The following is a 26,739-nucleotide window of genomic DNA, read 5'->3' on the forward strand; positions in this document are numbered from 1 at the left end:
AAAGATACTTGATAGTTCTGTATACATGTATGTCTATTCCTATGACATTTGTCCATGGTAATTCTACAGCACATGTCACATAAAATATAATGACTGTCTCTGCATCTTAGAACACTCACCTTGTGTCTTTGCTAGCACATAGGCCATGCTATCTGCATTCACCTGGTATAATTTTAAATCTAATAAAACTCATTAAAAACTCTTTTAATTGTTAGAAACAGGATACTTCCCACATTCGTAGTAAAAGCTAGTATCACAAAGGATTCTCTGTGACTCTGTCTCTGTTTTTTTTTTTTAAGGAAAAAGCAATCTGAGGAAAGAGACTGGATATAAACTAATTTTAAAAGTAAAAGGATATAAACTAATTTTAAAAGTAAAAGTATAGACATGATGCTTGGGATACAATGATCATTATTCAGTTTCTGGGCACTAAGTTGGTTTAATCCTTTACTTAAATGGGCAGCAGAGAATCCGATCTCAGTACTTGAGTCTGTATAAGAGCACAACACAATTGTGTTCTTTGAAGACTTTATCCAGGAAATGCAAGAAAAAGAGCTGACTTATTGAAAAGAACAATTTAATTTTTTAGGACTTCAAGGAGTGCGCGCCCGCACACACGTGTACAGATATATGTGTGTATATATATATATAAACACATACAGTATATTTTTATGCATATATATGTATATAAATATAAAGATGATTACAGACTTGAACAATGGGCCAGCTCCCACTGAGGTGTTTTGACTTCCAGTTTCATCACATAGGGATTCTCCAACTACATCTCAGTAAAAACCATGAAACATAATTTCATTTCCATAAAATGGTGACAAGATTCATCTGCAGCAGTTTTAGGGGTGCAAGGGAGCTTGTGGTGTGACAAACCTCATGCTTTTTTAAACAATAAATCTACTTCTTTTCCTAAGCTACAACCTGACATCCACTCTGAGTTCTTCAGGCCTTCTCTTTTAATGTTTATACTTGCCCACTTTTCATGAAATGGTTTTAAATGTACGAGGTAAACAAAATAACTGCATGGAAATATTTTTTCTATATACCTTGCATTCACATTCAACACAGGTTAGTGTTCCAATGTATTATCAAACCTTAAGTAAGGTAAAAGTACGCTTTCTCCAATAGCATTTTCTTATGAAAAGTTACAAGGACCCTATAAATCCAGCAATCCTTGTCCCTCCAATTGAACTTCTTGGGTAATATTCTGGCACCACAGCAGTCAGCTGAGGTTTTGCCTTTCTGTCCTCTGGGACAGGATACCCCCTGCTGTTTCTCACCACCTCATAAATTTAAAATAGAGGTAACATTAGCTCTGCGACTTTTGCAATGTCAATGTCAGAAATGTGTTTTGTTTTCTGTCACTTTTAGTTGCAGATAAAACACTATCTCTTAGATGCTACTGACGGATCATTAATAATAAGTTAATTGATAACTAATTTGCTAATTAGTTGTATTCCTGGGAAAAAAAAAAGTTTCCTTTCATTACATTGAAAAGAGGATTCACAGACAGTTCATGGTCACATCTCTGAGAAAGCCTAATGCAAACTAATGACCATCCTCCTGACCTTTCAGAAACATCTATCCAAAATCTACAAGAAACCTACCAGGAAACAGGAATCTTAGTCAGTAGTCCCTAAGGTGGTTAAGCATTGGTTGCTAAAGTAAAGAGCTCTTTGTCACCTGAACAATTCCTTTGTCTTAACTTGGAAATGTTGCTGGAAAATTGTTTGAGTTGGCCTTTTCCCATCCAGTGCTTTCTGTGCAGCCCACATCTAAGTAAATATGTAATCACAACAGCATAGAATTATGTTAAAATCTGACTCTAGAATACTAAAAGATTTAGTGGCTTTGTCAAAGTGACCAGAAATACTTTTTGTCATAATGCTAATTGGCACATTAATTTTGAGATGTGTGTTATCATGTAGCTTAGCTTGTTAAAGCTGGACAAAGGTAAAAGTGAAAACAAAGTCAAAAATGGCTTTCTTCTTCCTTTTTGGTTGAGAAAAATATAAAGGATTTCATTTGATTAATCACTGACTTCATGGCTCATGTGTGGCCTTCACACATATTTGGAGGTTAATATCATAAACTAGACTATTTTTCTTCTATGAAAGGTCCTTATTGTTCAGCATTGTTTGATCTGGAAAAACTAATTTCATTTTTCCCTGCCTTACTGTCAGAATATTCTAAACTAGAACTACTGAACTGAGTATGAGGAAAAAATCTCTGTAGGCAATAACTTCTCTGTGAGCTTGGAGATTACACCAGATAACCTGAGCTAGAAATATCACTGTCAAGAATTGCCTGTAGTAAGACTGAACACAAGAATTTCTGAGAATTCCTGCTTGATACTTGTCTTCTGACAGTTGAGAGATATTCAAGGGATGCAAAGAAGACGACAAGCCATTTATGGCCCATTAGAGGGAGTGCTGGTTCATTCAGGTTCTCAGAACCCTACGAAATATTGCCTAGGCAGAATCTGATTCTCACAAAAAAATACAAACTGGAGAAGAACACTGTTGAATGATTTGCAGGACCAACAACTATGAGGAATACTGTAAAATAAAGTTTCAAAGGAAATGCACATTGGAATTGGTGTAATTTGTGGTGTACTGCTGTACTAGTGAAGACAGAAAGTCTAATTCTCCATGATATTCTGACATTCAGCATTGAATTTCCTAAGAATCAGAATAGTATATTATGAAGTAACCAACAAAATCACTTTCCATTAAGTTGAAACAAGTGAGTTTATTTCAACCTTGGTGATGATTCATTACATTCCACTTAGAGTAATAGCTCCCTCCCCCAACTCTTTTCTTTCACTGACAGCCAAAATATATATTAAATTCTATAGAAATCTGACTTTTTTTATTAGCTTGGTTTTGGCCACACTTAGAGTGGGAATGACATGCAGGTTGTTACCTGATTGAATTCCTGTTACTCATCGTAAAAGATACTTAGATGGCAGTTCATTGTGTCTCCTCTCCTTTTCTCTCATCTCCTCTCTCCCTTCATTTTTCTGCCTCTCTTACTTTTCTCTCAGTTGCTTTCTATCAAATCTTGCAATGAATTTTTAAAGTACTAGAAAGCTGATAATGAATGCACAGAGATTTGAATCGTCAGTCAGTTCCAAGAAAAATACTGGAACAAGTAATCATTGTACTATAACACAGCATTATCTAAAGTCTCTTTTCCAGTTTCTAAGAACAGATTTTATCTTTTAAAATAAACATGTTTCAATACTCTAATGGACTGTAGAGAATATGTAAGTCTATACAAATCTGTCTTATATTATATTTTCACAAATATACAGTATTATATCACAAATACATAGATTCAGTTGTTCAGCTGACCAGGGAATACATGAAAATGAGGATATCTCATTATCTGATATTTCTCTTTAATCCTTTTTACTTAAAATTATCTCCAGTCTTCAGTTTCCATCTTTATTTTCCAGTGTCAGAGATCTTATGGCTTGGAGAAATCATCAAGGTCACCTATTTATGGAAGAACAATATGCAAATACAAGTCAGAATAACATGGAATATGAGAAGAATTTCATGCAGAATACTTGAATTCTAAGACTTCACATAACATTTCTGTCTTTACTTGGGAATGATAATGAAATTCCTTAACTGTATGTTTTACTTCACAAGGGCAAAAATATTTCTGAATCCACTCCCACTTACTGCTGTGAGAGGTTTCTTTTGTCATTGATTTCCACAAGCTTGAGCTGAGATCTCTGAAGCATTTGTTAATTGAAAAAAAAAAGTATCTGATGATTTTTTGTTTGATCATGTCCTTAAAAGGTTAATAGGGGCCTTTCTGTAGATAATATATACGGGTTTGAGTGTCTCTGACTTTTTCAATTTTTACCTTGCAATGTTTAGGTAAGATTTTCTGCATTCTCTTTGTCAAGAAATGTGTGACTGACACTGATACAGCAGCCCACTTGTATCTACAGCTAACTGAGAAGGTGACAGCCTGTTGAGACAGAAGATTTCTTATAAAGGAACTATGTAAAAGTCTTAATCCTGCTTCCTGTAGAGGTCAGTGAGAGTTTTGCGTTTGACTTTGTGGAAGCCAAATTGGTCCCCGGTTGAACAGAAAACAATCACTCACTGTATAGCGAGAATTTATATCCTGCAAAAAAGCGTGCCTATTATTAAAAGGGACTGACATAGGGGTCACTGGGCAATTTTAGTAGCCTACAGATCATTACATTTAGTACTCAGGTTTTTTTCCTTTTATGCAAGAAAAACTCACAGTGACTTCAGTAAGAGTTTTTCTTGCTTAAGGAGTACAGGACTGGGTACTTAGTTGAGAACTAAAGCAGCATTAATGACTTCCATATGTCATTGCATAAACCTCATTCATGTGTTTTTGATTTAATGGATTATAAAACAGAAAACAAAAATATTCCGTGTAACTTTTTGTGAGAAGTAGAAATGCTTTAAAGATCACGGATGAGAACAATTGGATTTTAGTTAGATGTGCAGTAATTGTTTGAATCCTGGAAATCACTTCTACAAAACAATCTCTTGTTCTTTCTGTTCAGTCTATCTGTCTTACATGCTGTTTCCATTCGCTTGTCTTCACCTTTTTTATTTCCAAAAGCCCTGTGGGGATATTATGTCAGCACTTCTTGACCTCATGTGGTGAAGTTGTCAATGTTGAATTAAGTATTTTTTTAATACAACCATACCAATCCCATGCACAGATCTTCCATGTGATGTCCTTGGTTGTAGAGTGAGGTGAAAATGCTTAGGGCAACACTGTAACTGAAGTGAGAATGTGGAAGCTAGGAAAAGGATATGAACTTGTTACGTAATAATTGACTCAACATATGAATAATGTTCACCTCTTATTTTTATGCAGAAATCCTTGAGCACAGACACAATCCCCTGCCCTAGGATATGGGATTGCAAGGAGAGTAAGACTAAAAAAGAAAATAGAAGTAAAACCCCTTACCAATGAATCTGTAAATAATATTAGCAGCATCCTTAGGTACCGAAAATAATTAACCTTTTTTTCTGTTGTTGTTCTAAAGATCATACCAAAATATCATCTAACCCAGCCCTGTAAGGACAGCTGTTTAAAGTGGACTTCTACTTTGAGCTCAGGATCTGGGACTTGCAATTATTTCTATTCTCTAACTCAGGTTTTTCCCCAAGGCCATTTTTGGGGTTCCTCTGCCAGATAGCTGTCATCAGACAGCATGAAGACAGTTGCTATTTTTGCATTTACTGTATTCAAAATTTAGCTTGTAATTTACCTGGATGTGAACCATGTAAAATAGTACAAGTCTTAAATCATGATACAAGGGGTTGACCCTTTTCTTAATATTTATTTAACAAACAGTGCTGTGTCATTGCCTTACTGACAATGAGGAAGAAAGCATGAATATGGTGGTCTTTTATGAGCTGTAGTCATACCAGACTAGCAGTTTTCAAGCAAACTTCTTGTGGCCGGAGATTTAGGTCAGTAGATCAGGAATTACTCATTCAGGGAAAAAAAGGTTGACACTGACCAACAAGGCTGTAAAGTTTAGCAGCACATGTTGAAACAGCCATATGTAAAATCAGCAAATAATGCAAGCTGAAATGAAATAAAAGGATCAAGGCACTGGAAACATCTCCACGTCTCTTCCTGTGAAGGACTTTACTGAGGGCATTGTCAACTCTTGAGGAAGGAAGATGAGTCAGCAGAAAGAAATGAATAAGCAGTTATTATTTCATACATGAAAAATGTCATTTTCCCACTGTCTACAAGCTAAATATTTCCCCCAGTAGTTCATATATCTTTTTTCCTTCAAAGTAAAGTTAGACCTTCTCCATTTCACATTTCCAGGCCTTTGACCCCCTCCACTGTTTGAAGTGATTTCTCTCTCATCTCCCCTCATTCTCTGAGTGGTGCCTGGTGTCTCCCCTCAGTGTGGTCATTCTCTGCATTATTGCCTGCATGAGCCACTCTAGAGTACGGTCTTTTGAAGCCAGCAGAGATAAATGAGAGAATTAACGGAAAACAGGTTGTGGAGAAGGAATGAATAGGTGGTTATTATCTCAGGGCATTTCCCATCTCTCACCATTCCTGTGAAATCCTGATGGTTTTCCAGCTGAATGATATCACCCCTGAAGTATTACTCATCTAATCCTGAGCTGTTTACATGTCATTGATGCGGTGTGCTCCTTCTCCATTTTGATTTTAAAGAAATTATTTGATCAATGTAAGCCACCAACTGAACAGTCCCCTACTTCTTTACTCTCAGAGGCTGCCAAAAAGACGTCTCCTCTGTTTTGTATTGCTGACTCAGGAGCTAATTGCTAATACAAGTAAGAGTTTGTTTATCAGTACATAGACGGTACCTCCTGCCTGGTAGCCATAGTAATAGTTATGTTTTAGCTATGTAAGCAATAGTTTTAATTGCATTTACCTTGAATTTAGGTAGATAGAACCTCACCAAATAAATTAGAAACAGTCAACTGTTATATAAACTTGTTAAAGGAAAGAATCTTTTTACAGTGAGACTACTCAATCACTTGAATAACCTCTCCAGGAATGTGGTGGAGTCCCTATCACTGGAGGTTTTCAAGATACGATTGGACAGGGTGCTAGCCAATCTCATCTAGGCTCCTTTTCCCATGAAAGGCTGGACCAGATGATCTTTTGAGGTCCCTTCCAACCCAAGCTGTTCTATGATTCTATCATTCTATGATTAAACTTAAAATAGCAAAAAAGCCATGGAAAAGATGTAATTCAGTAAAAAGAATCTCTGTTCTTAAAAAGTTTTTGTCTTAATGTCAACAGTAAGTTTTCCATGCATTCAAAATTATGGGGGTGTGTGTGGGTGTGTGTGTGTGTGTGTCTTCCTGGCCATCTCTTTTCATTGATCGGCACACTTGATCCACCTAAAGTTCCCAGCAAAACAGACCTGTGCTGGTTTTGGCTGAGAAGGGGTTAATTCTCCTCACTGTGGGGGTCGGCTACCTTTCCAGCTTCCCACGCTCTGCCGCGTGGCGGGGGGGGCTGGGAGGGGCAGGGCCATGGTGGGCGCGGCTGACCCCGACTGGCCAATGGCAGGTTCATTCCATACCATGTGACACCATGGCCAATATATTGAGGGGGGGCAGTGGCAGCGCGCAGGCGGCGCGGCGTCGGTCCGGCGGGGGGTGAGTGGCTGCGGCGCGTGCGGTTTGTTTTGGCGGTTCGTTCCCCCTCCCCCGGGGCTTTGCGCCTCTCGTTGTTCTCCTTTACATTGCATTTCTATTGTTGTTTCTTTTAATTTTAATTATTAAACTGTTCTTATCCCAACCCACGAGCGTTACCCTTCTGATTCTCTCCCCCATCCCACCGGTGGGGGAGTGAGCGAGTGGCTGTGTGGGGCTGAGCTGCTGCTAAACCACGACAGTCATTTTGGCGCCCAACATGGGGCTCAAGGGTTGGAGATAACAACAGCTGCTGGTCACAGCACCATGTTGTCCTTTTTGCAGTTGGTGTTAAAAATCGGTGTTGGTTGTTTGAGTCTGCTGTGTTCTGCTGTGATTAGTAATGTTTTGCCTACAAGATTCGTTATACAAACACTCGTTTTCAGCTTTATCTGGTATTTGGGGTTTTTGCTGAAACCGTTACTGTACTTCGGGTACCACCTTGTTGAGGCAATTAGCAATTATACCTCCTCCTCTGAGAGATTTTATATGGAGGAAATACAGAATAGTACCTTTGCAACTTTGTTGTATGATGTCTGTGCCTTTGTTACAACAACGTTTTTGTATCTTGAACATCCTTGGGTGGTTAAGGTGCACTTATTGTTAGTTTTTGGGCATGTTGTTTTGGTTTTGAATAAGCAACTTAAGAATATCACCCAGAAATCTGCCCCGAGGCTTGATAGTTACGAGTGGCAGGGCATGTGGGATAGCATGGGCAAATACCTAGGGCAGTGGGCACCCCCAGTGTTTTGGAGTTTCCCCCCTGAACAAGTGCAGAATCCTAAAAAACTAGTAGAATATTTGGAGAAAGTATGTTGTTACGCTGGGAACTCCAGAGAGACACAGATAACTGCAACATGCTGGGGTCTGGCCCATGCATACCGAGCCCTGCTCAACAGTATTCAGTACCCCCAGGGGGAAGAGAATGTCTCTGGATTGAAATGCAAAGTGACTGGCACTGTAGACAATCCAGCCCTGACGACAGGCACTGCAGCCACTCAAACCCCCACAACAAGCACCGGAGCTAGCTCAGAAAATAAACCCGTACCAGTATCAGTTGCCCCCATACACAAGATGAAATATTGGAAGCGGACATCAACTCGTTTAGAACGGGATGATGAAGAACCAGGGCCATCGCGGGGAGAGGAGGGAGAAATAATAAATGAAATAGAGACCACCCGATCCCTGTCCTTAAGCGAGTTGCGAGATATGCGAAAAGATTATAGCCGTCGTTCAGGTGAGCACATTGTCACCTGGCTGCTCCGATGCTGGGATAATGGGGCCAGTAGCCTGGAACTAGAGGGAAAAGAAGCCAAACAATTGGGATCCCTTTCTGGGGAAGGGGGCGTTGACAAAGCAATTGGAAAAAAACTACAAGCCCTCAGCCTCTGGAGGCGACTCCTGTCTGGAGTGAAGGAAAGGTATCCCTTTAAAGAAGATGTTACATATCGCCCAGGAAAATGGACAACTATGGAGAAAGGCATCCAGTATCTCAGGGAATTAGCTGTGTTTGAGGTGATTTATGGTGACCTGGACGATCAACGGTCATCCAAAGATCCAGAAGAAGCCAAGTGCACACGACCCATGTGGCGGAAGTTTGTACGGAGCGCACCATCTTTGCATGCAAACTCATTGGCAGTGATGTCCTGGAAAGATGACGAGACACCAACGGTGGCAGAGGTGATTGATAGACTCCGGGATTACGACACAAATATCTCTTCTTCGCTCGTCTCTGCTGTGGAGAAACTATCCCAAGAGGTCCAGCAACTCAAAGAAGATCTGTCCTACTCCCCACCTCGACAGAGCAGTGTCTCAGCTGTTAGGAATAAGTGTCCTTTGGCTCAAAGGAGGGGATACACACCACGGGCCACCCTATGGTTCTACTTGCGTGACCACGGAGAGGACATGATGAGGTGGGATGGCAAGCCTACTTCGACCCTACAGGCACGAGTACATGAACTGCAAGGAAGAACAGTCACTCAGGGAGGCTCTTCCAGGAAAGCTGCTGCTCCAGTTTCCAGCGAGCAAGTCCCCAGACAGAGGAGTAGAAGCGCAGATTTTATTTCTAAGTGTAATAGAGGGACTTCTGATTCACATTTACAGGAAGTGAGTTGTGGCTGCCACGATCAGGACTAGAGGGGCCCTGCCTCCAGCTGGGTGGAGGAAAGGGATAACCGGGCTTACTGGACTGTGTGGATCCGATGGCCTGGCACGTCCGACCCACAGGAGTATAAAGCTTTAGTGGACACCGGCGCACAGTGCACCTTAATGCCATCAAACTATATAGGGGCAGAACCCATCAGCATTGCTGGACTGACAGGGGGATCCCAAGAGCTAACCGTATTGGAGGCCGAAGTGAGCCTAACTGGGAATGAGTGGCAGAAGCACCCCATTGTGACTGGCCCAGAGGGTCCGTGCATCCTTGGCATAGACTATCTCAGGAGAGGGTATTTCAAGGACCCAAAAGGTTACAAGTGGGCTTTTGGTGTAGCTGCCTTGGAGACGGAGGAAACTGAACAGCTGTCTACCTTGCCCGGTCTCTCAAAGGACCCTTCTGTGGTGGGGTTGCTGAAGGTCGAAGAACAACAGGTGCCAATTGCCACCACAACAGTGCACCGGCGGCAATATCGCACCAACAGAGACTCTCTGATCCCCATCCATAAACTCATTCACCAACTGAGGAGCCAAGGAGTCATCAGTAAGACCCACTCACCCTTTAACAGTCCCATATGGCCAGCGCGGAAGTCTAATGGAGAGTGGAGACTAACAGTAGACTATCATGGCCTGAATGAAGTCACTCCACTGTTGAGTGCTGCTGTTGCAGACGTGCTAGAACTTCAATACGAACTGGAGTCCAAGGCAGCCAAGTGGTTATGCCACAATTGATATCGCTAATGCATTCTTCTCAATCCCTCTGGCAGCAGAGTGCAGGCCACAGTTTGCTTTCACATGGAGGGGCGTCCAGTACACCTGGAATCGACTGCCCCAGGGGTGGAAACACAGTCCTACCATTTGCCATGGACTGATTCGGACTGTACTGGAACAGGGAGAAGCTCCAGAACACCTTCAATACATTGATGACCTCATTGTGTGGGGCAACACAGCGGAAGAAGTTTTTGAGAAAGGAGAGAAAATAGTCCAAATCCTTCTGAAAGCTGGTTTTGCCATAAAACAAAGTAAGGTGAAGGGACCTGCACGAGAAATCCAGTTCTTAGGAATCAAATGGCAAGATGGTCGTCGTCAGATTCCAATGGATGTGATCAACAAAATAGCAGCCATGTCTCCACCAACTAGCAAAAAGGAAACACAAGCTTTCTTGGGCGTTGTGGGTTTTTGGAGAATGCATATTCCAAATTACAGTCTGATCGTAAGCCCTCTCTCTCAAGTGACCCAGAAAAAGAATGATTTCAAATGGGGCCCTGAGCAACGACAAGCCTTTGAACAGATTAAACGAGAAATAGTTCATGCAGTAGCTCTTGGGCCAGTCCGGGCAGGACAAGATGTAAAAAATGTGCTCTACACCACAGCCGGGGAGAATGGCCCTAATACAGAGGGTCCGAAGCCCGCTATACTCCAACTGAAAAAGAGATACTGGCAGCATATGAAGGGGTCTGAGCTGCTTCAGAAGTGGTTGGTACTGAAGCACAGTTGCTCCTGGCACCCCGACTGCCAGTGCTGGGCTGGATGTTCAAAGGAAACATCCCCTCTACACACCATGCAACTGATGCTACGTGGAGTAAATGGGTTGCACTGATCACCCAGCGGGCTCGAGTAGGAAACCCCAGTCGCCCAGGAATCTTGGAAGTGATTATGGACTGGCCAGAAGGCAAAGATTTTGGATTATCACCAGAGGAGGAGGTGACACGTGCTGAAGAAGCCCCACTCTATAACAAACTGTCAGAAGATGAAAAGCAGTTTGCCCTGTTCACTGATGGGTCCTGTCGCCTTGTGGGAAAGCACCGGAGATGGAAGGCTGCTGTATGGAGTCCTACATGACAGGTAGCAGAAACTGCTGAAGAGAAGGTGAATCGAGCCAGTTTGCAGAGGTAACGGCCATCCAGCTGGCCTTAGACATTGCTGAACAGGAAAAGTGGCCAGTGCTCTATCTCTATACTGACTCCTGGATGGTGGCAAATGCCTTGTGGGGCTGGCTGCAGCAATGGAAGCAAAGCAACTGGCAGCGTAGAGGCAAACCCATCTGGGCTGCCACATTGTGGCAAGATATTGCTGCCCGGGTAGAGAAACTGGTTGTAAAGGTACGGCATGTGGATGCTCACGTCCCCAAGAGTCGGGCCACTGAAGAACATCAAAACAACCAGCAGGTAGATCAGGCTGCCAAGATTGAAGTGGCTGAGGTGGATCTGGACTGGCAGCATAAGGGTGAACTATTTCTAGCTCAGTGGGCCCATGACACCTCAGGCCATCAAGGGAGAGATGCAACATACAGGTGGGCTCGTGATCGAGGGGTGGACTTGACTATGGATATTATTGCACAGGTTATCCACGAATGTGACACAGGCACTGCAATCAAGCAAGCGAAGCGGGTAAAGCCTCTGTGGTATGGGGGACGATTGCTGAAATATAAATATGGGGTGGCCTGGCAAATTGGCTATATCACACTCCCACAGACCCGCCAAGCCAAGCGTCATGTGCTTACAATGGTAGAAACAATGACTGGCTGGATGGAAACATCTCCTGTCCCCCACACCACTGCCCAGAACGCTCTCCTGGGTCTGGAAAAACAAGTCCTGTGGCGACATGGCACCCCACAGAGGATTGAGTCAGACAACGGGACTCATTTCCGAAACAGCCTCATAGACACCTGGGCCAAAGAGCACGGCATTGAGTGGGTGTATCACATCCCCTGTCATGCACCAGCCTCTGGGAAAATTGAACGGTACAATGGACTGTTAAAAACTACACTGAGAGCAATGGGGGGTGGGGCATTCAAGCACTGGGATACACATTTAGCAAAAGCCACGTGGTTAGTCAACACGAGGGGATCTGCCAACCGAGCTGGCCCTGCCCAGTCAGAAATCCTACATACTGTGGAAGGGGATAGAGTCCCTGTAGTGCACACAAAAAGTATGCTGGGCAAAACAGTCTGGGTTCTTCCTGCCTCCGGCAAAGGCAAACCCATTCGTGGGATTGCTTTTGCTCGAGGACCTGGGTGCACTTGGTGGGTGATGCGGGAGGATGGAGAAATCTGATGTGTGCCTCAAGGGGATTTGATTTTGGGTGAAAACAGTCAATGAACTGAATGGCACAATGTGAACTGCTATATAATACTGTGTGTCACCTCTGTGTTGTATCAATTATATCAGAGTACGAGCCTCCCAACCCATGGAAGATCAGCTATGAAACAAGCCGTGCAGCAGTGATGGCACAATGACTGACTCGGTATGCAGCAACCCAACGCCACACACCCACCATCTCTCCCACCCTGAAAGACTGATACAACAGATGGAGCCCAGAGTCATGGACTGGGTGAACTCAATGGACATTTTAATGGACATTTTACAGGGAAGGTCCATGAACTAAGAGAATGATGTCTGTGTATTATGTTAAAGGATGGGAAGGGGAGGGGTGGTGGTTGGTACGGTTGTATTGCATCGTATGGGACCTGGGCATGGTGTAAATGGTATGGAATAAGGGGTGGAGAATGTGCTGGTTTTGGCTGAGAAGGGGTTAATTCTTCTCACTGTGGGGGTCGGCTACCTTTCCAGCTTCCCTCGCTCTGCCGTGTGGCAGGGGGGGCTGGGAGGGGCAGGGCCATGGTGGGCGCGGCTGACCCCGACTGGCCAATGGCAGGTTCATCCCATACCATGTGACACCATGACCAGTATATTGGGGGGGGCAGTGGCAGCATGGAGGCGGCGCGGCGTCGGTCCGGCGGGGGGTGAGCGGCTGTGGCGCGTGCGGTTTGTTTTGGCAGTTCGCTCCCCCTCTCCCCTCCCCCCTCCCTTCCCCCTCCCCCGGGGCTTTGCGCCTCTCGTTGTTCTCCTTTACACTGAATTTCTATTGTTGTTTCTTTTAATTTTAATTATTAAACTGTTCTTATCCCAACCCACGAGTGTTACCCTTCTGATTCTCTCCCCCATCGCACCAGTGGGGGAGTGAGCGAGTGGCTGTGTGTGGCTGAGCTGCCACTAAACCACGACAAGACCAGAAGCTTGTGTCCCAGCCAGAAGCAGGAAGTCCTTACAGTGTCTAGAGGAACACCATTCTTGCTGGCTTTCTAGACAAGTTTTTGATGTCTACGTAGGCATCCAGATTCAGTGCAAATCCTGAGTCTTCTTACTGGAATTTAGTACTGTTTCTTCCACCTAAAAGTAGTAGTAGTTGCTCACTGCAGAAGGAGTTGAAAAGATGTATATACTCCTCCTCTCTACAATGATGTAATTAGAAAATTAAAGGGAAACATCATATACAATTTATTTCCTGGGGTACACGGCAGGGCAGTTTTAGATATATAGTGTGTTACTGTATTATTAGTGACAAATTACTGTGAGGCTTTTTGACTATGTAGATAAAATGATAACAAGATCAACTAAAGAGTGGATAACTTGGATCAACATTTAAATAAAAATTACTCTCTAGCCACCATCCCCCAAACCCTCAACATTTGTTTTTCATTTATAAACTTTGGTGGCAGAACATTGATCACATTGTGTCAAAGACTTAAAGAAATATCACTTTGAGAAGAAGGATTTAGTTAAAGAATGTACTTTGTTAACAGAGATGGTAGTAATAACGTATGGAGTGTAACATATACACACAGCATGGCTTCCAGCTGTTTGGCCTCAAGGTTACTATGTGCACTGTGAAAGGATAAATGAATCTTTTGATAATGCAGCAAAACATTTTGCAGTCCATCAGTTACTCTTTCTGAAGACATAAGGAAAGTTTCCTTTCACTATTAATTCTGAGGTGCATAATACTATACTGGGTAGATACTAAAAAATTAGAATGACCAATAAGTTTTGAGGGTGAACTTAGAAGTTAGTTCAAGAAAATCCATTACCTTTTCCTAGATACAAACATATTCTCTGTCTTAACACTGTTAGCTTTCCAGAAGGAAATTTCAAGGAAGGAAAATACAATTTCAAGTCAGTAGTACAGCTGAGTCTTATGTTCTGATACTGATTTAGATCTAGGCATGTATAAGTGAAAATTTTGGCAAATTCAGCTTTCAGGGGAAATATATATTTGGGAGACTTGTCTGAGGTCAGTATGTACTAAAAAGGTGGCTATATTTTTCCAATTTCTGCCCTTCCGATTTTTTTTCTTTTTTATGCCAGGTATTTTCCAAACTCCATTTGAGGGACGTTCTCTAAGTCAGCTTTATTCTTTTTATAATACTTTTGAGGGATCATATTTTCAATGGGAAAGTATTTCTACTTCTTGAGCTATTTCTTGTACATATGTGTAAACCCGTGACAATATAACCTGAATCTATATTTAGACCTAAGAAGAAGTATACATGTCCAGAAAAAAGAACAGAAACTGAAAAAGGGAGTAAATGCAACATAGCATTTGAATTTTAATGCTTGGATTGAAGGAGACCTTGTTCTGGCATAACCACATCCCCCTGGCTGCAATACTCTTCTTAATGAGAAAGTAGGAAGTTGACTTTAGAAGATAATATAAGGACCTTCTGAACTCATAATATCTTAAGACACAGCATTTAATAAACAATGCTAAGGTTTAAATATTAAATGTACAAATGAGACCTGATACACTTTGGCAGATGGGAATCCTATTTGTGAATTTGCATTTAAAGGCTGTTATTTTGGCCATAAACACAAGTACAATTTACAAACAAGAACTTCTCTTATTAACCTCCTGATTCTTTTGCCAAGAAATTTTAGAATTGTAAGATAACAGAAAAAAAGAGACATGATTTAAGAGGTTGAGTATCTCTTCAGTCTGCTCCGTGGGCTCCGGCCTGAGATACGAAGGTGGCTGCCAACCCTCCAAAATATAACAAAAGTTAAGCAATGAAATGAATTACAGTCTTTCTCCTAGGTGTTTCATTTCAGCAAACAGTCTGTACTTTGGAACAAGATACAAACAAAGTAATTATGCCTGTACATGATGCAGGGCCATATGTGTGTATGTATATATATGCCTTATAATAAAGTAAAGTGAACTCTTTGTTAAGCCATTAGTTTTTCCATCTTTGCATCCAGGTTTCACTTAGAGGAGAAATGACAGGATTTAGATCTCTTTCTGTCATTTCAGGAAGACTTCCGTGTTGGGGGAATGGCCACTGGGGAATTTGGGTTTATTCAGTAAGCCAGAGCACAGACAATAACTGTTTTTGTTTCTTTGGGTTTTTCTGTCCAGCGCACTGGTATTTCTGCATTCATCTTACAGACCTACACTTGACCCCATCCTCTCATCTGAGATGAAGCTATTCACCACTACTATCTTCTTTTTATCACTACTGTTATTCTTCTGTGTTCTTAGCTGGACTTCTGCATTAGTCTTCACTGTTACACTACCAAAAGTTACTTTGTCACTTCATGTAATATAGTCCATGATTTAGCTGTTTATTTGCATTGATATTGTAAGGGAAAAAAAAAGTACATTGATTGCCCTTATTCTGAGTCTGGAACAGCATGAATGGAGCCCCAAGCTTCTAGGCAGCTGTTTTAAAAATAAATAATTAGAAAAGATGACTGTAAAAGTCCATAAAAGCTCACAGGTTTATTCACATGGGTCTAGTTACGGGATGGATGTCCAAAAATTATGTCACTTTTGCATGTCCTTACAGATGGGCTGTAAATAACTTTTCTTTGGCCAGGTGCTCCTTTTTTATTTTGGTTACCTGTGTAAGTCACATCACTACCACAATATATGTGGGGGCTGCAAAGGCATAATTATATTTCAGAACTGGACACGCTTGTACAAAGTGCTAAATGACTTGTCAAGGACACAGAGGAAGTCTGGGGCAGAAAAAGAATGGAATTTGCATTTTCCACAACCTTGTCCAGTCCTTGAAACACTGGTACATCCTTCTGTTTCACTGTCACTGTCCTCACTGTGAGCCATAAGTTGTCCAATCCTCAGTCAGGCTTGAAAGCTTTAGTTAATAGAGTTGGGCAATTTGTAAAAGAGAAACTTGAAGTATCCAGATAAAATTGAAAAAAAGGGGCTTTGGTCAACAGTGAACACTATCTGTACTCACTGTCTATTGCTAATTATGCAGCTGGACCTCCTTAGAATGAACTTCTGAGAAAGAAAGGTAAGTGGTAGATATTTTTCATACATAACTTTTCTATAACATGGAACATCCTGCAATGTGTGCTCAGTTACAGTCAACTGGGCTCAGAAAAATAGAAAAATTCTACACCTAGGATAAAACATAAAATCAATAGGGGAAAAAAATGGTTATTAGGAAGGATATGATTTCACTTTCAAATTTTTAACTCCGAGTGGACCATTTCAATCATTTTTCATGGGTAAAAATGGGTAAACAGTTTTAGATATTAAGAAATATGAAAAGATTGCATTCTTCTGTAAGGAATTCTGAGAGAAAACCAAAAGACAATGTTTAATAAATAGCTACAGAGAGACTGATTTCCCTTGCTTAAGGAATTAACTTCTCTCTCGACTTTTTAGCTAGATCAATACAAATTAAACCACTAAATTTAGTTTATGCTAAAGTTACCTCTCCTGATCTTCATGGGTTAAGAGCTTCTGCTGTGAACAGGATGTTTGGCATATATTTCAAAGCTATTGAACATTGTTTTTTTAAAAGAATAATTTTCTTAAAAAAATATTTTATATCTCTTAAAGTCGCTGTATTTTAATTGATCTTTTTGCTCATCACTAAATCTTACCTCGTTTGTTGGCACTCTTCTTCTCCCTGGAAAACTCTGACATACAATTTATTTATTGTAGTTTCATAGTTGTTTCTGCTTCATCTGTCACTAAGTTCTCCTTACACAAGTGCAGAAGTATGCAACAATGAAAAATAATGGCAGGAAAACACTTAAACAAACATTTCCAAGGCTGCAAAAGAGTTTGGTCTGGCATGAGAGAAAAGAATGAAGGTTCAGGTCATAGGGGTAAAATGGGTTCCTTTTTTTTTTTCTGTTTTCCCCTCCTCTCAGTGATACCATAAAACAAAAGCTACCAGTAACATAAACCATTAAGCCACTACTTCAGTGAATTTATGTAGACCTGTATTCCAGGAACTGATGCAACTAAGAGAGAAGCCACTCTGAGGCCAAACTTCATCAAATTTTTAAGGAATGATGCAACTAAGGTAACTAGTAATAAAAAACATGTTGCAATTTTCAGTTTATTGAAATGCGCCTTGGGCCTCTGGCCAGGACAGATATGTTAGATTTTGCTTTTGAAGTGTCTACAAGTGATAGTCATTTATCACCTCCCCACTGAAAGCTCTCAAATCTAAGAGGGAAAAATTGCCACTCACTTCACTGAGTGTGAAAATAGATGAGGCTGCCTTAGCAGTCCTTATTGGGATGCTTTGGGGGAAAAATCCAGGTCACTCATTTCAATCAGCTGTGGCAAATAGACTTTGGGCATTGATTTCAGGTTGCCTGCTTGCAGCTAATGCAGGGGTTATATGGCACACAGGTGAAATGAGTTTCTGTCTGTAGTTATCTCCTCTTCCACTTCTTTCTAGGACAAAGCCAAACAAAGTATCTTAAAACTGCTTAACCTCATCTGCTTCACTGGAAAGAAACAGAAGTATTCAAAGTTAGAAAGATTTGAAAAACTGTTTTAGAAACAACCATCTCATGCTTATCATTTACTGTCTATTTCAGCCCAGAAACTAACTACTTTTGTGAATGGGCTTAGGTACATGTTAGCAAGTCAAAAAAGGATGAACAGGCAATTTATGAACAAATTTGGACTGAAAATTTGCAGGCACACCTCTGTTGCAATATCTCCTAAGAAAGCACTTCAGCAGTGCATGAATCCCCTTAGTTCTGAGAGACGGTTCTGCGCAGGGCTCTGCTGCCTTCCATGCTCTCCTCGCTCCTCAGAAAGCTCCCAGTTATTGCCATCCCCTCTTTCCTCTTCAAGAAGAAGATAATAAACTTCCCATTGTAAAATATGCAAATGTGATGGACAAGGCAAAATGGTATGTGGGTGAATGAGAAGCTGAAAAGCAGGGTAAAGTAACCTTTTAAATACTTTAAACAATATATATATATATAAAGATTCATGTGGCATTAGCCAAAAGCAAACTATATTGACTTTTTGTGATGTTTTACCACTGTATTATACATGGTTCCTCTTCTGTGCAAAAGACTATTCTAAACCGAAATTTTGGTCCAAAAATGAACAGTAATACCTAGGCAGCTAGACACCCAGAGATGTACTGCACTGACTCCAGTGGGACTTGTGTGCATAAATGCTGTTGTAGAGCTGAACCATAGTACTTCGCTCTGGAATGGTTAAGGACATATTGGGGATGTCTTGCAGTTAAAGCTGCCTAAATACGTTTGAATTATTAGTGGGTTAGCACAGAAAACAGGAGAGGCTACTTAAGCAGTTCTTACACTGTTCAAGTTGTTTATCAAGTTCAGCCAAAGTTAAATGTTATGTTCAATGCACTTCAAGTTTTATAGGTGGTATGGGGATAGATACATAAAGAGCTGCGCTACTTCTGCTTGTATTCAGCAATTGCTAACCTTCTTTTGCTCATTATCTAAAGCTGGTCTCTATGGGTCTCAACTATTTGGGACATATACATTTAGCAACACCCCTATGTTAATATGGCTCTCCTGAGATCACAGCTGGGACACAGAGTTTCTATAGCTGTTTATGATTAGACTAAGACTTCTCTTTTTCCAACTTTTACTTCTTATGTCGCTGTAGAATCACAGAATCTGTTTTTCCAACTTTTGCCCACTCAAATTTTGGAGACATCTCAGGGAGATGGCGGTTTCTTGATTTTAATTATTTATTTTTAATTAGTCCTGCTGTCATTGAAAGGTTTTTACTGTAAATACTTCTAAACCGCTGTTATTCCTGAAGGAATAACAAAGCAATATGTACACATCCCCCTTCTTTTGCTCTCCTATTGTGAAAAAGAAAAGTATGTTTGTCATTGCATTCATACCAGAGGGTACCATTTGCTTAAAGCTTCCATCTAAATTGCTTATACAACAGCTGCTTAACCTGCTTCACTTGAAATCCGCTATTCTGTAAAGTGACAAAGTATTGGATATGCCCTGAATCCATTTATTTTAACTGAAAAAAGGGATAAAGCATACCAGATGAGTATGCCTACCACCAGATTCAAAGGGGTGTCCCGCCAAAGGGTGTCTGCAGTGAGGGAATGTAATTTCCTGCACTGACATGGCTAGATTTCAAAAAGGATGCCCAATGCCTGAAAGTGGGCTGCTAGGCCAGTACAGATGCAATTGGGAGTCCTGAAAACTTCAGATTCCTTTTGCAGGAGAGAGTCTTTCAAAAGCTTTTGTCCTTGACTTGCTGTGTCTAGGTTTGACCCTCCTGCGTCCAGCATGCAGAACTGCACATATGCGCACGGTCTTCCAAACGGTTGGTATTTCTCTGCTGCTGTAAGTGGTGCACTATTTTCTCTGTTCCATGTGACAGGAGCCTGTTTTACTGTTCTTTTGCAGTATTTGTCATGGCTGCCCCAAAACAGCAAAGCTCTTGTCATGTGACTGCTTTAGTGCAACCAGTTTTCTGTTGCCCTGTTAGACAGGGTACACCTGCAAAGGAGTACAGATGTTGTGTACTGAGTGAAGAGACATACTGAGTGTTTTCACATGGGGGTCATCTGTAAGTCCTGGCAGAGGACAAATCAGGACAGGTCTAAGGCTATCAGGAAGTTCTCTGGTACTGAGTTGATAATGTTTCCTATTTGGTAAAGAAAGAAACCTGCAATTAATATTGTTTAAATGTATTTATTACTTGCAAGGATTTGTCCTAGAAGCTTCAAGTTTCATTCTGTTTAGTGCTGTCCTTGCTAAGATCCTCCAAAAATTAGTTGGTCCACGTTCTTAGTGTTCTGCTTTTCTGGAAAAATCTGGAGAAATGCAGTGAAGTTTTGATGTCTGTCATACAGTGGAAGATTTTCAGAACATCACGTGAAATACAAAGGAAATGAACTACACATCCATAACACCTGTTTCATTACCTTTTCAAATTTACCTGTGTGTTGGAAGAACAGGCAATTCAGATACTGCCTATTTCTGTAGTGTCCCTGATTTCCAGGCTGTGAGTGGGGGATAGCAGTGATATTTTCAACCTAAACCAATAATATGAAATAATATTTACCAAAATACATAAATAATGAGGCAATGGTTTTTGACTCCATTCTCCTTTCACTGTAAACTTCAGAACTAGTTAGACCATCTGTGGTTTGACAACCCGACATTCATTTATTATCTCATAAAAGTGCTGTGGTCATATCTTCTGTCCCTGAAATTCAGCTCAGTGGGAGGGAGGGAGGGAGGGAGGGAGGGAGACAGACACCAAAATGGCATCAATGAAGCACATGAATGAGAGAATGAGACCAGCTGTTTGGGATGCACAGAGAGCAGTCTGACATACGGCACCCATACGGTACCTACTGGATCAATCCCCCCAGTTGTTGCATTAGATGCATAAACAACTGAAGAAATGCTGAGCTGCTTTCCAGCTCCTCTCATCCTTCCCTTTTTATCACCCCGCTGTGAGAATTTATGGAGTCAGTTTTATTGATGCAGAGTTAGTCCTGTTTTGCAGGATAAAGCTCTTAGCATGTCACAGCCTCCTAATGGGTGATACCTTGCGGTTATGGAATTTGGTCAAAGTTCCCTTCTGTCTTCCTCCCTCCTCTTTCCCTCCCCCCTTGTCTGTCTTTAACTTTATAATAGACTTATTCGAAAAAACCTATTAAATACTGAAAAATTGCTTACTCTTAAGGTTTCGTATAGTCATTGCAAGAAAGTGTGTGTAATGTATATATAGATTTATTTTTTAATATATTGTGTATATTTTACAACTTTTGCATGATGTTGATATTCCCTGTGTAATGGATGGCCACATGTGGTGCACATGTGCTACAATGGCAGCCTGCTGAGGGCTTATTGACACTCAGATGTATAGCTGGTAGCTGATACTTCAAGAAAAAAAGATACTCTTCATCCTATCCATTCTTCTATTTACTGGCACTGCAAATGTGCAAATAGTCATAAGTATCAAATCACTAAACTGGTGTAGTATGTATTTCTCTGCAGAAGTACATGATGATTTTCAAAATTCACTGCAAAAATTATTGTTAAAAAGGAGTAGCAATTTAATCTAATGTAAGACAGGGCTAGCCTCACAGCTGAACTTTTAAAGTGTTGAATTTATTAATGATGTTTATTGATTTTTCATCAGTCTGCTTTTTTTAGTTTAAATTTTTATTTTTATTTCCTTTTTGTCTTCAGTACTGGTGAGCACTTTCTCAGCTGGCTTATTGCTGAGCAGGGTTTCAAGGAGGGACCGTGAAACAATGACAGCAGCCAGAGATGATAGCTGCTCTTACCACTTCATACAGTGGTCACAGCCTGCAACATAGGATTCAAAGACGTGCAGTGAAAGCTCTGTATCTGTAACGGATTAAAAGACAAATCTTGAACACATAGCAGTGCTACCAGTTTGCATGATTCTTGTTGTTAATGTTGCAACATTTGTTTGTTTCTTTTTCCAAAATCTACTGAATACTTGTGATTGAATGATAATTTTAAGTCAGAATATAAATTTCTAACTCTCATTTTATGACCACCCTCCCATATCTTCTCCCCAGTCCTCTAAAATTCCCTCCTACATTTGAAACACTATAGGGTGTGAAAAAAATGTATAAAAGCAATTTTTCAAGTCCATGTCTCAGCTGATAATAAAATATTAACTTTATTGAAGCTCTTATATTCAGAACCTTCTCCTGAATGTCTCCCATCATAGTGGTCTTAGATTTTAAATGCATAATAGCACTGAAAAATTATGTTTGTATTGCACATGTGTGGGTAATCTAGTTGAGGGTTAGACCATGAAAGAATGAAGGACACAAATCAGCGAAGGGTGTAAATGATATTGTGTATGTCAGTACTATTAGTTCATAATTTTAAAACTGGTAGAAAAGTAGGTGAACAACAATCTATCATAATGACTTTTTCTACCAGGACAATCATTAACTGAGCTGAGAATTTTGGCAAGTGCAAGTTTACTCAATTTAAGTTTAATAAATTCCTTTAAAATTGTCATAAGCATTGATTTGATAGAGATTGGGAAAACAATTGGAGTTCTTCCACCCTCAGAGTTTGCATATTCATTGTACTCTGTACAGAGTTTCATTCCATAGCTAGTTTCAATAAAATCACAGGCTTTAGAGGAACTTTTTCCTATCTGTCTCCTAATTCCTTCACTACTGATGCTGCAGATGCAGAACAGTGAACATGCAAAAAAATACAGGGGTTTCAGTACAACCTAGAGCATCAAGTGAATCTTTGATAATTTAGAAATACATTGACTTGAGTTTGGTTTTAGACTGTGCAAATTTCAAAGGAAGATATTTCTATTAGACATGACTTCTTTTTCATTAATTTTTATTCAACCTCCCTTTTAATTTGTGTGCAGTTCCTTTGTGGTTCTCTACCAGATCAGAAAAGCTCTCTAATGCCTAGGATTTACAGACTGTGCACCTGGTATTTGCAAAACAAGTCTTGAAAGTGATAAAAAACTGCAAAATATAAGGCTTGGCTTTGCTTCTGTATCCTTTTTTGGGGGGAGGAGGGGGTGGAAGGAATGAGTGTCTTTTGCCAAGGTCAGAACAATTGGTTGAATTTGATTGTTGAATGCTAAATTACTGTAGGACTTGACTTAATTGCCACATCCTGGAATAACTCTTAAGTATACAGTAGAATAAAGATTTCAGTCTTATAGTCTGTTAGTTGAGGATTTTTTTGGTTGGGTTTTTTGTTTTGTTTTGTTTTTTTTAAATTTATTTTATTTTAGGCAGAGATCACCTTGATAAATTCTCTTCCCTCTTTACAGCTAGAGAAAAAAATATTTTAGAAGTGAACACTGACATCCTTTGCCTAGCCAAAGTCTTGCAAAGAGACTAACAAAGAAGTCCACTATTTCTTTCCAGTTCTTCAGATGGTGTCTGGCAAGTCTGTAATCCAGTAATAACCTAAAAATCCCAGTGAGGTCAGTATCTAGAGAAGGATAGAACTCAGCTACCACTTCTTTAATGACTCTGTAGGCTCCAGAACATCTGGGAAATGCCAAAATAAAGGGTTCTGCCATCCCCAAAATACTTAAGTGTGGGGCAGGGAAGATTAAAACAGTAAAAATCCAAGGGACATAGGAAAAATACACCTGATTCCTTTTTATTCCTTCCTTTCTTTGCATGTTTTCCTTTCTCTCTGTCTGTCTGTCCCTTTTTCTGAAGTAAAGAAATGTAGTAATGTGATGAGAAAGCTTAAGTAAATACTACTTCAAAAATATTTCAGTTCTAGGGTTGAGAGAAGATTTAGTAAAGAAGCTCTGATATTTTATGAGTTCACCCCATTAGCATCATGTAATGCTGTGGAATCTACTATAAACCAGCATTCTAATCCATAAGATAAATATTTTTTAGTTCTGTAAGCAATATTGTGAACGAGAACATGTGGCTGAAACAAATAGTGATAAAACTCTTTTTTCACCAGGTCATATCAGCATGAAATATGTATTCTGTCATTTATAGCAATACAGGGATTTATTACTAAAGAGTTGTTTGTTCACACACATTACAATTTTATATAAAAATCACAAAAATTTGGCTTAAAATAACTAATAACATTTGTAAACCCTATGCAGCTGTTAATGTCTATCATGGTGATTTTGTTTTGCTCATTACGTGGCAGCTGGAGATTTGCTCTCCAAGGGCTTTGCAGAGGTCGACAAAAGTCTTTGTGATTTCAAAGGTTCTATTCCTGTCCTTAAAAAAAGCTTGACATCTTTCAGTACATAGTCCAATATGGTAATACCAAACTATTCTTTACAGTTATATCTGTCAGATATATATATATATGAATGTTTATATATATATAATGCTAAAGATGGAGATTCTTATCCATTTTTGGTTCTGATTTTCTTGTGGACTCTTAAAAAAAAAACCTGTCTCCCTTATCAAACACCATTTTAGAGCCTGGGCTTTATTTTAATGATTTATTAGAATGGTATAGTAGGGCATGGGATCAACTGATTATATGGCTAAGCAACTTCATTTGTATTTCATACTCAGTTCTTCCTTTCAGATTTGAACTACAACTGCCTGAAACTTACAAGAAATTTAAATGTTCCTATTTCTTTCAGAAAATACCTAAGATGGTGGAATGACTACATGTGATCTCGGTTCCTTTCATAATTAGAGAAATAATAATGTGGTGAAGGATTTATCTAGCTATAATAGGAAATAACAATGAAACAACTGATTTAATTTTCCAGATTTCTTTGACAAGAATCTGTGAATGTGCTTGTGAATATATGCAGAGTAAACACTATTACTTTTAGAGGTTACTTGCAAATGAGAGAGACTTTGGGGTTCTGTTTGGGAAGCAGATAGACCTACCATAATATATTTTTTTAAACTCTTTGCATTTAGGAATGTCAGACTATATTAACATTTTTCTTTCTTATTTTGCCTTGGGGACAGAAAGAACTAGAGTGATATATTTCACAGCTTTGTTTTTTCCAGAAAGAAGAAAACATGTAATCTGAAAGTGATCATTTGAGTGTAACCTATAATTTCAGTGGAGAAAAGAGTGGATTTCCAATTTAGTTAAGAAAGGGTTTGGGTTTTTTTCTTCAGATGGACTTGGAATCTGGTAGGTTCAGTTGTTTGCATGAAAATGAAGGTTATGCTTCTTTGAAAACCTCACCCATAGTATGTGTAAGTCTGTATGAATTGTTTTGAGAAGATTTCTGGTATAAATTGGTTAGCTTTTTCACAGAGTTAAAGCAACCCACGGGAAAGAAGGGGCTTTTCTCCTGTGTAACCCTAGATCATCTTCTCTGTCTTCTTGATCTTTGTTCATTCAGCCTATCAGGACCCAAACTCTTATGTACTATAATATTTTGCAGATTTTCCACCTCTTCTACTTTGAGTTTTCATTTGATTGTGTCAGATTCAGCTGTAAGTCCTGGAGAGAGCTTTAAAGATGACCTTTATATTTAAACTGCTATAAGGAATACCCCCCCAAGGAATTACACACACACATTTCAGTCTAACACTGTTGTCTGAGACACTCGTCATCAACCTCTACAATTTCTGTCTGTGTCTCCATTTTAACTTTTGAACTGCTTTGGTTCATTTGTTTGACTATTAGTGAGTGAATTAACATGGTAGTGACCTAATTTTGTAATAAATATTTAGATACTTTGACATACACCAGCAAGACTGTCTTAAAGTCAATAAAAATATTCCTTGAAATAAAAATAATAATATCAAAAGCAGTTAGATTTCCAAGAGGTACTTCTTTCTAATTATCATTTTTACTGGAAACCCAGGGAATAAAAGCATAGATACACTATTTTATACAGTAAAATGAAAATAGACCTAAAATATTAATGTCCTTCAACTTTCAAGACTACAGAGTAAAAACTTGTTAGATTTAATTTAAAAAAAAAAATTATTAAACTGTTCAACCTTCATTTGTCTTCCAGCCTTAACAGTGTGAGAAAACAAGCTTATCTTTTTCCCTGATTGTTATTCTTCTTTTTAAAGAAATAATCTACTTTTCTACTTGAGACACAAAGTTTGTGCGAGGACAAGCATAACTTTTGTTCCAGACCAACTTTTATTCCAAGTATGTGACTACAATGATGTAAAGCACATAGGAATACATAACTTGGATTAACATTTACAGATCCTTTTTAACAATACACATATCTTATTTTTCCGTACTCTAAGTTTTTAAGATCTTTACATGCATTATTCAGTATACTTTCAATATGGCAATGGAGGGAACAATCAGTTTCTTCGCTGAACAACATTTCATCTGGAATTCCTAGTATACATTTTTTTAACATTGTGTTAGAGTGTGTTGTAACAGATGGCTCTAAAAATACTCAAAGAACATATATTTAGAGTAAAACTGTTCTTCAAAGAACATACAATATTTTGCTGGGCAAAGCAAATTAATTTAGTATTTTAAAAATACATACATACTAACATTCATGACAATGATTAATCAAGTTTACGGAAAAGATTTAGTGTAACTATAGAAGATCAGTCATGTTTATCAATCTTGTGCTAATAGCATTCCTTACTATTCCAGTTCTTTTATGTCCCTCTCTTGAAGTCTTTATTCTTGTAAACTTCTCACTCATGCTGTTTTATGCTCATGAGCGAAAGAATAGCAATGAACCAGAATAAATGCACTCAAGTTACACCCCTCTTTTGCTGCCTTTTTTTTTTTTTTTTTAATTACTATTCAGTTTTAATTCTTTTTGAGACTGATGAACTGCAAATATTTGGACATTATTTTTC

At 39.6% G+C, this 26,739-nt stretch overlaps 1 long non-coding RNA gene across 1 annotated transcript in view; it reads right to left on the reverse strand.

Moving 5' to 3' along the window:
* Positions 1-2,696: 2,696 nt before the first annotated feature.
* LOC142050253 (uncharacterized) overlaps positions 2,697-26,739 on the reverse strand; it is a 41,172-nt gene continuing 17,129 nt past the window's right edge. Inside the window, exons 3-4 of the long non-coding RNA XR_012657972.1 lie at positions 20,388-20,484; positions 2,697-3,512 (exon numbers count right to left, since the gene is read on the reverse strand). This is a non-coding gene — a long non-coding RNA (uncharacterized LOC142050253). The remainder of the gene's footprint in view (positions 3,513-20,387; positions 20,485-26,739) is intronic.

The sequence above is a fragment of the Phalacrocorax aristotelis genome, chromosome Z, assembly GCF_949628215.1.
Source record: "Phalacrocorax aristotelis chromosome Z, bGulAri2.1, whole genome shotgun sequence".
Taxonomy (NCBI): Eukaryota; Metazoa; Chordata; class Aves; order Suliformes; family Phalacrocoracidae; genus Phalacrocorax; species Phalacrocorax aristotelis.